Below are 9,219 nucleotides of genomic sequence, written 5' to 3'. Positions count from 1 at the left end.
GCTGGAAATTCTTAGTGTTCTTTGACCTGTAGACACATCTCAGCAATCCTCACCTCCATTATCACATGACATTTTCCCTGTATGTCTGTGTTCTGTGTCCAAATTTCTTCTTTTTCTATTGACATAAAGTCAGTTGATGAGGGCCTCTGGCCATTTACCATTGTGACTGCATTGAGGAAAGAGAAACAGTCATATTTTTCAGGGATTACTGTACACTGATTCTGAACTGACTCTAATTCCTGGACATCCAAAGCATCACTGTGGTCCACTAGTCAGAGCAGGGGCTTATGGAAGTCAAGCAATCACTGGAGTTTTATCTCAGGTCTATCTCATGGTGGGCCCAGGGAGTCCCTGTCCCCAACCTGTAGTTATTTCACCAATTCCAGAATATGTACTTTGAAAAAATAATCTTCGCAACTGGCAAAATCCTTACATTGGTTTCCTGATAGGTGGTGTGAGGGCTGTTATGGCAGGAAAGGCCAAGTGATTTCCGCCACATCCCATTCAACTTGTCATTTTGGCCTATGCAGAAAACAATCCTGAAGAATGGCAGTGGATTACAGGAAGTTTAATCACTTATTGATTTGTATCACAATTACTGTTCCAGATGTGGTTATGCTGCGTGGGAAAATTAACACATCCTCTGGTGCTTGCTACACAGCTATTGATCTGGCAAATGCTTTTTTCTCTGGACACGTGTTGGTAATGATCATCAGAAGCCATACGTCTATAGCTAGCGAGGCCAGCAATACACATTCACTGTCCTACCTCAGAGGTATAACTACTCTCTAGCCCTATGCCATAATTTAGTTCGTAGGAAGCTTGGTCACCTTTCCTTTCCACAAGACATCACACTGGTCCGTGACATTGATAACATTAAGCTGACTGAGCCTGGTGAGCATGAAATATCAACTACTCGGTATATATCAGTAAGACATTTCCATGCCAGAGGGTAGGAAATAAATCCAACAAAAAATCAGAGACCTTCCACTTCAATGATATTTCTAAGTGTCTGGTGGTGTGGAGCATGTCGAGATATCCCCTCATTGCTGAAGGGTAAATTGTTGCAGCTGGACCTCCTATCACGAAACAGGAGACATGGTGCCCAGTGTGCCTCCTTGGAATTTGGATGCAAAGTATCATTCATTTGGGTGTGCTATTTCAGCCCATTACTGAGTGATCTGAAAAGCTGCTACTTTCGAGTGAGCACCAGAACAAGGGAGTCTCTGCAACAAGTCTAGCCGGTTGTGCAAAATGCTCTGCCATTTGGGCCGTATGATCCAAAAGATCTAGTTGTGCTTGAAGTGTCAGTAGCAGATAGAGGAGATGCTATTTAGAACTTCTGGCAGTTCCTTATAGATGAATCATAGCTCAAACCTTTAGGAAAACTCTGCTCCTTTTAAAAACGAAAAAAGCACAAAACAGCTCTTGGCTTGCTATTGGTCTTTATTAGAGACTGAACACTTAACAATGAACTCCTAAGTTACCACGTGACCTGAGCTGCCCATCATGGGTGGGGTGTTTTCTGGCTCACTACACCATGAAGCTGAGCATGCACAGCAGTACAGCATTATCAAGCACAAGTAGTCAGTGTGATCAGAATACGATAGGCACAAGTAAGTTGCATGAAGTGGTCTGATTCTCCATGATTCCTACTTTATTATCTCTTTCCCAGCTCACACTTATGGCTACATGAGGCTGCCTATGACTAACTGACTAAGGAAGAGAAAACTCAGGACTGATGTATAGACAGTTCTCTATGATATACAGATACCATCCTAGAAGTGCGCAGCCACAGCACTACAGCTTCTGTGACATCTCTGACAGAAAGTGGTGAAGGGAAATCCTATCAATAGGCAAAAGTTTGGGCAGTGCACTTGGTTGTTTGGGAGGAGAAAGGGACAGAGGAGAGGTACAAGTCCACAATGACTCATGAGCTTTGACTTCCAGTTTGTCTAGATGGTCAGGACTTGGAAGGAATTCAATTGGCAAATTGATGACAAGGTCTGAGGATGGGGTATGTGGATAGACCTGTCTGAATGGCAAAGAATAAAAAGCATTTTGTTCCATCTGAATACTCACCTAAAAATCCTCTGTGCTCTGTCTGTTCCTCCCTCTCTGCCCTCTAGCTTCTGGCAAACACTGATCCTCTTATTGTGTCCGTAGTTTTGTCTTTTCCAGAAGGCCATATATATATATATAAAATATATATATTTATTTATTTATTTATTAATATTTACATATATAAGCTGAATACATATTTTGATATTTTCTAATTTTACTTTGAGTAAAACTTTGTTTTCAAACTTTATGTAAGTGAATTGCAGTATGGTAACATTAATATAGACTTACCAATCTAACCTTTTGAAATTCCACATGAACTTTTAAAATCTGAAACAATAAAAAAAAATTTAGGCAACACAGGAATAAAATTGAATGTGAGATCTAAAATAAATCTTATATGATTCAATTACTTATACCCAGTAAGATCTTATTTTCATATTTTATCTTCCATTGTTTTAATCTCATTTGCCAAGAATGAGTTTTATTCACTTAGTAACAGTGGCTATAATAAGTGGCTATTATATTTAACTCATTTTACCTGTATTCAGATCTCTTTGTTTCTTTGTGTAAATCCAAGCTTCTGATATCATAAATCTTCCTAAAGAATTACCTTTATCATTTTTGTGGCACAATTCTTCAGGCAATGAGTTTACTCAACACTTATTTGTCAAAAAATGCTTTGCTTTAGTTTTTTGAAAAATAAATTCCTTGGGTATAGATTCCTCAGTTGATGTTTTTCACCTTTCAGTGCTTTCAAAATATTGCTCTATTGCCTAGTTTGCATAGTTTGTGCTATAATTTCTGTCTTTTTCTCTGTATATAATGTATCATTTCCCCCCCACTATTACCTTCAAGATTTTCTCTTTATCCTCAGTTTTCACTAGTTTAGTGTGATGGTTTGAACATGATGTGTTGAGGTGTGTGTTTACATGTATGTTTTGCTTTGTTTTTGCATTTCTTTTAGATGCATTTGGGATTCTTTAAATTTTAGGGATCTGTGGCTAATATCTTCCTATATTTTCAGAAAATTGTTGATTACCCAACATCTTTTTAAATATATATTTTTCCTTATTCAGTTTATTTTTATTCTGAGGCTTCAATTACATGTATATTAAATCTTTTAATTTTGTCCCACAATCCTAAGATGTTCTGTTTTTGTTTCACTTGTTTTTTTCTTTATGAGTTTTCATTTTGGTAATTTTTTACTAACCTATCATTCACTAATTTTCTCCTTAGATGCGTGTTTCTTCAATTGATGAGTCCATTGAAAGAATTCTTCATATCTGATACGTGTATTTTTAAATTTATAGTCTTTTGTTTTGGCTCTCTTACAGTTTCCATTTCTGTGCTGAAATCCTCCATCTATTTATGCATGTTGTCTCTGTTTTCCATTACATTGTGCTTATTTGACAGCTCTTTTTTGCTTCAGTGCTCTACCACATTTTGTCTCACCTTGGAGACATCTGTCCCCTCTTGAATATCAGGCCTCCTAATTGCCCTGAAACCTCAGGTCTCTGATTACTTGCAAAAAAAAAAAACAAAAAAAACAGTTTGTGAAAGTTACATTTTTTGCTCATTGTTGTAGTAGGGCAGCATTTCTCAGATTTCAACATCCTGGGTGGAAATAGAATCCCACTTGACTGTTATATTAAATAGCAGGTATTTTCTTGCCCTTAATAAATTATTTATAACTATGAATATTATACATATGAAATTTGAATTTATTTTAGTATATAATGAAATTAAATATACTCATTTAACCATTTTAAAATTGTAACTATTTATAGTTATGACCTTCAATGTATCTGTCCTTGATTTACTTTTATGTTGTCCTATAAATGAAGTATATTTTAAGAAAGGCTGCAGTTCATTCTGATTATTCTTCTGCCAGAGCATAGATATACTGATGAAAAGCTGAGACAAAAACTATTTGTCTTTCAGACAAACATTTCAAGTAATGAATAGTAGGAAATCAGACTCAAAAGAGACTTATTGCGTAAAAATCTTGGAAAATTTTACAGAATCTACAATACTAAGCTGTGGCAAAATTATCTGACTCAGCATTCAATACCCGTTATTTTCCAAATCTCAAATAATGACTGCTTGAAAAATTTCACTACACTTTGATTTCCTTTTCTTTTCTTTTTTTAAAACATCTTTATTGGAGTATAATTGCTTTACAATGGTGTGTTAGTTTCTGCTTTATAACAAAGTGAATAAGCTATACATAGACATATATCCCCATATCTCCTCCCTCTTACATCTGCCTCCCACCCTCCATATCCCACCCCTCTAGGTGGACACAAAGCACGGAGCTGATCTCCCTGTGCTATGCGGCTGCTTCCCACTAGCTATCTATTTTACATTTGATAGTATATATAAGTCCATGCCACTCTCTCACTTCATCCCACCTTACCCTCACACCTCCCTGTGTCCTCAGGTCCATTCTCTACATCTGCATCTTTTTTCCTGTCCTGCCCTTAGGTTCTTCAGAACCATTTTTTAAATTAGATTCCATATATATGTGTTAGCATATGGTATTTATTTTTCTCTTTCAGATTTAATTCACTCTGTATGACAGACTCTACGTCCATCCACTTCACTATAAATAATTCAATTTCGTTTCCTTTTTATGGCTGAGTAATATTCCATTGTATATATGTGCCACATCTTCTTTCTCCACTCATCTGTCAATGGACACTTAGGTTTGCTTCCATGTCCTGGCTATTGTAAATAGAGATGCAGTGAACATTGTGGTACATGACTCTTTTTGAATTATGGGTTTCTCAGGGTATATGCTCAGTAGTGGGATTGCTGGGTCATATGGTAGTTCTATTTTTAGTTTTTTAAGGAGCCTCCATACAGTTCTCCATAGTGGCTTATCAATTTACATTCCCACCAACAGTGCAAGAGGGTTGCCTTTTCTCCACACCCTCTCCAGCATTTATTGTTTGTAGATTTCAGATGATGGCCATTCTGACTGGTGTGAGGTGATACCTCATTGTAGTTTTGATTTGCATTTCTCTAATAATTAGTGATGTTGAGCATTCTTTCATGTGTTTGTGGGCAATCTGTATGTCTTCTTTGGCGAAATGTCTATTTAGGTCTTCTGCCCATTTTTGGATTGGGTTTTTTTTTTGATATTGAGCTCCATGAGCTGCTTGTAAATTTTGGAGATTAATGCTTTGTCATTTGCTTCATTTGCAAATATTTTCTCCCATTCTGAGGGTTGTCTTTTCATCTTGTGTATGGTTTCCTTTGCTGTGCAAAAGCTTTTAAATTTCATTAGGTCCCATTTTTTAAATTTTTATTTCTATTTCTCTAGGAGCTGAGTCAAAAAGGATCTTGCTGTGATTGATGTCATAGAGTGTTCTGTCTATGTTTTCCTCTAAGAGTTTTATAGTGTCTGGCCTTACATTGAGGTCTTTAATCCATTTTTAGTTTATTTTTGTATATGGTGTTAGGGAGTGTTCTAATTTCATTCTTTTACATGTAGCGGTCCAGTTTTCCCAGCACCACTTATTAAAGAGGCTATCTTTTCTCCATTGTATATTCTTGCCTCCTTTATCAAAGATAAGGTGACCATATGTGCATGGGTTTACGTCTGGGCCTTCTATCCTGTTCCATTGATCTATATTTCTTTTTTTGTGCCACTACCATACTGTCTTGATTACTGTAGCTTTGTAGTATAGTATGAAGTCAGGGAGCCTGATTCCTCCAGCTCCATTTTTCTTTCTCAAGTTTGCCTTGGCTATTCAAGGTCTTTTGTCTCTCCCTACAAATTGTAAAATTTTTTGTTCTAGTTCTGTGAAAAATGCCACTGGTAGTTTGATAAGAATTGCATTGAATGTGTAGATTGCTTTGGGTAGTATAGTCATTTTCACAATATTGATTCTTCCAATCCAAAAACATGGTATACCTCTCCATCTGTTTGTATAATCTTTAATTTCTTTCATCAGTGTCTTATAGTGTCTGCATACAGGTCTTTTGTCTCCTTAGGTAGGTTTATTCCTAGGCATTTTATTCTTTTTGTTGCAATGGTAAATGGGAGTGTTTCCTTAATTTCTCTTTCAGCTTTTTCATCATTAGTGTATAGGAAGGCAAGAGATTTCTGTGCATTAATTTTGTATCCTTCTGCTTTACCAAATACATTGATTAGCTCTAATAGTTTTCTGGTACCATCTTTAGGATTCTCTGTATATAGTATCATGTCTTCTGCAAACAGTGACAGCTTTACTTCTTTTCGGATTTGGATTCCTTTTATTTCCTTTTCTTCTCTGATTGCTGTGGGTAAAACTTCCAAAACTGTGTTGAATAATAGTGGTGAGAGGGGGCAGCCTTGTCTTGTTCCTGATCTTAGTGGAAATGGTTTCAGTTTTTCATCATTGAGAACTATGTTGGTTGTGCGTTTGTCATATATGGCCTTTATTATGCTGAGGTCAGCTCCCTCTGTGCCTACTTTCTGGAGGGTTTTTATCATAAATCGGTGCTGAATTTTGTCAAAAGCTTTTTCTGGATCTATTGAGAAGATCATATGGTTTTTCTACTTCAGTTTGTTAATATGGTGTATCACATTGATTGATTTGCATATATTGAAGAATCCTTGCATCCCTGGGATAAACTCCACTTGATCATGGTGTATGATCGTTTTAATGTGCTGTTGGATTCTGTTTTCTAGTATTTTGTTGAGGATTTTTGCATCTATGTTCATCAGTGATATGGTTTTCTTTCTGTAATTTTCTTTCTTTGTGTCATCTTTGTCTGGTTTTGGTATCAGGGTGATGGTGGCCGTGTAGAATGAGTTTGGGAGTGTTCCTCCCTCTGCCATGTTTTGGAAGAGTTTGAGAAAGATAGGTGTTAGCTGTTCTCTAAATGTTTGATAGAATTCACCTGTGAAGCCATCTGGTCCTGGACTTTTGTTTGTTGGAAGATTTTTAATCACAGTCTCAATTTCAGTGCTTGTGATTGGTCTGTTTATATTTTCTATTTCTTCCTGGTTCAGTCTCAGAAGGTTGTGCTTTCCTAAGAATTGTCCATTTCTTCCAGGTTGTCCATTTATTGGCATATAGTTGTTTGTAGTAATCTCTCATGATCTTTTGTATTTCTGCAGTGCCAGTTGTTACTTCTTTTTCATTTGTAAATCTATTGATTTCAGTGTTCTCCCTTTTTTTCTTGATGAGTCTAGCTAATGGTTTATCAATTTTGCTTATCTTCGCAAAGAACAAGCTTTTAGTTTTATTGATCTTTACTATTCTTTCCTTCATTTCTTTTCCATTTATTTCTGATCAGATCTTTATGATTTCTTTCCTTCTACTAACTTTGGGATTTTTTTGTTCTTCTTTCTCTAATTGCTTTAGGTGTAAGGTTAAGTTGTTTATTTGAGATATTTGTTGTTTCTTGAAGTAGGATTGTATTGCTATAAACCTTCCTCTTAGAACTGCTTTTGCTGCATCCCATAGGTTTTGGGTCATCATGTTTTCATTGTCATTTGTTTCTATGTTTTTTTTTTTATTTCCTCTTTGATTTCTTCAGTGATCTCTTAGTTATTGAGTAGTGTATTGTTTAGCCTCCATGTGTTTGTAATTTTTATAGATTTTTTTCCTGTAATTGATATCTAGTCTCATAGTGTTGTGGTCTGAAGAGATACAAGTACAATTTCAATTTTGTTAAGTTTACCAAGGCTTGATTTGTGACCCAAGATAGGATCTATCCTGGAGAATGTGCCATGGGCACTTGAGAATAAACTGTATTCTGTTGGTTTTGGATGGAATGTCCTATAAATATCAATTAAGTCCATTTTGTTTAATGTATCATTTAAAGCTTATGTTTCCTTGTTTATTTTCATTTTGGATGATCTGTCCATTGGTGAAAGTGGGGTGTTAAAATCCCCAACTATGATTGTGTTACTGTCCATTTCCACTTTTATAGCTGTTAGCAATTGCCTTATGTATTGTGGTGCTCCTATATTGGGTGCATAAATATTTACCAGTTATATCTTCTTCTTGGATTGCTCCCTTGATCATTCTGTCATGTCCTTGTCTCTTGTAATAGTCTTTATTTTAAACTCTATGTTGTCTGATATGAGAATTGCTCCTCCAGTTTACTTTTGATTTCCATTTGCATGGAATATCTTTTTCCATCCCCTCACTTTCAGTCTGTATGTGTCTCTTGGTCTGAAGTAGGTCTCTTGTAGACAGCATATATACGGGTCTTGTTTTTGTATCCATTCAGCCAGTCTGTTTCTTTGGTTGGAGCATTTAATCCATTTACATTTAAGGTAATTATCAATATGTATGTTCCTATTACCATTTTCTTAATTGTTTTGGGTTTTTTATTGTAGGTCTTTTCCTTCTCTTGTGTTTCCTGCCTAGAGAAGTTCCTTTAGCATTGTTTGTAGTTTGTTTGGTGGTGATGAATTCTCTTAGGTTTTGCTTGTCTGTAAAGGTTTTGATTTCTCTGTCGAATCTGAATGAGATCCTTGCTAGGTAGAGTAATCTTGGTTGTAAATTTTTCCCTTTCCTCACTTTAAATATTTCCTGCCATCCCTTATAGCTTGCAGAGTTTCTGCTGAAAGTTAAGCTGTTAACCTATGGGGATTCCCTTGTATGTTATTTGTTGTTTTTCCCTTGCTGCTTTTAATATTTTTTCATAGTATTTAATTTTTGATAGTTTGATTAATATGTGTCTTGGCTTGTTTCTCCTTGGATTTAACCTGTATGGGACTCTCTGCACTTCCTGGACTTGATAAACTATATCCTTTCTCATATTAGGGAAGTGTTCAACTATAATCTCTTCAAATATTTTCTCAATCCCTTTCTTTTTCTCTTCTTCTTCTGGGACCCCTGTCATTCGAATGTTGGTGCATTTAACGTTGTCCTAGAGGTCTCTGTGACTGTCCTTAATTCGTTTCATTCTTTTTTCTTTATTCTGCTCTTTGGTTATTATTTCCACTATTTTATCTTCCAGGTCACTATCCATCCTTCTGCCTCAGTTATTCTGCTATTGATTCCTTCTAAAGAATTTTGAGTTTCATTTATTGTTTTGTTCATCATTGTTTATTTGCTCTTTAGTTCTTCCAGGTCCTTTTGAAACGTTTCTTCTGTTTTCTCCATTCTATTTCCAAGATTTTGGATCATCTTTACTCATTACTCTGAA

This window comes from Pseudorca crassidens, chromosome 18 (assembly GCF_039906515.1).
Source record: "Pseudorca crassidens isolate mPseCra1 chromosome 18, mPseCra1.hap1, whole genome shotgun sequence".
Classification (NCBI taxonomy): domain Eukaryota; kingdom Metazoa; phylum Chordata; class Mammalia; order Artiodactyla; family Delphinidae; genus Pseudorca; species Pseudorca crassidens.
The sequence above is the reverse complement of the archived record's forward strand: the minus strand, read 5'-3'. Positions refer to the sequence as shown.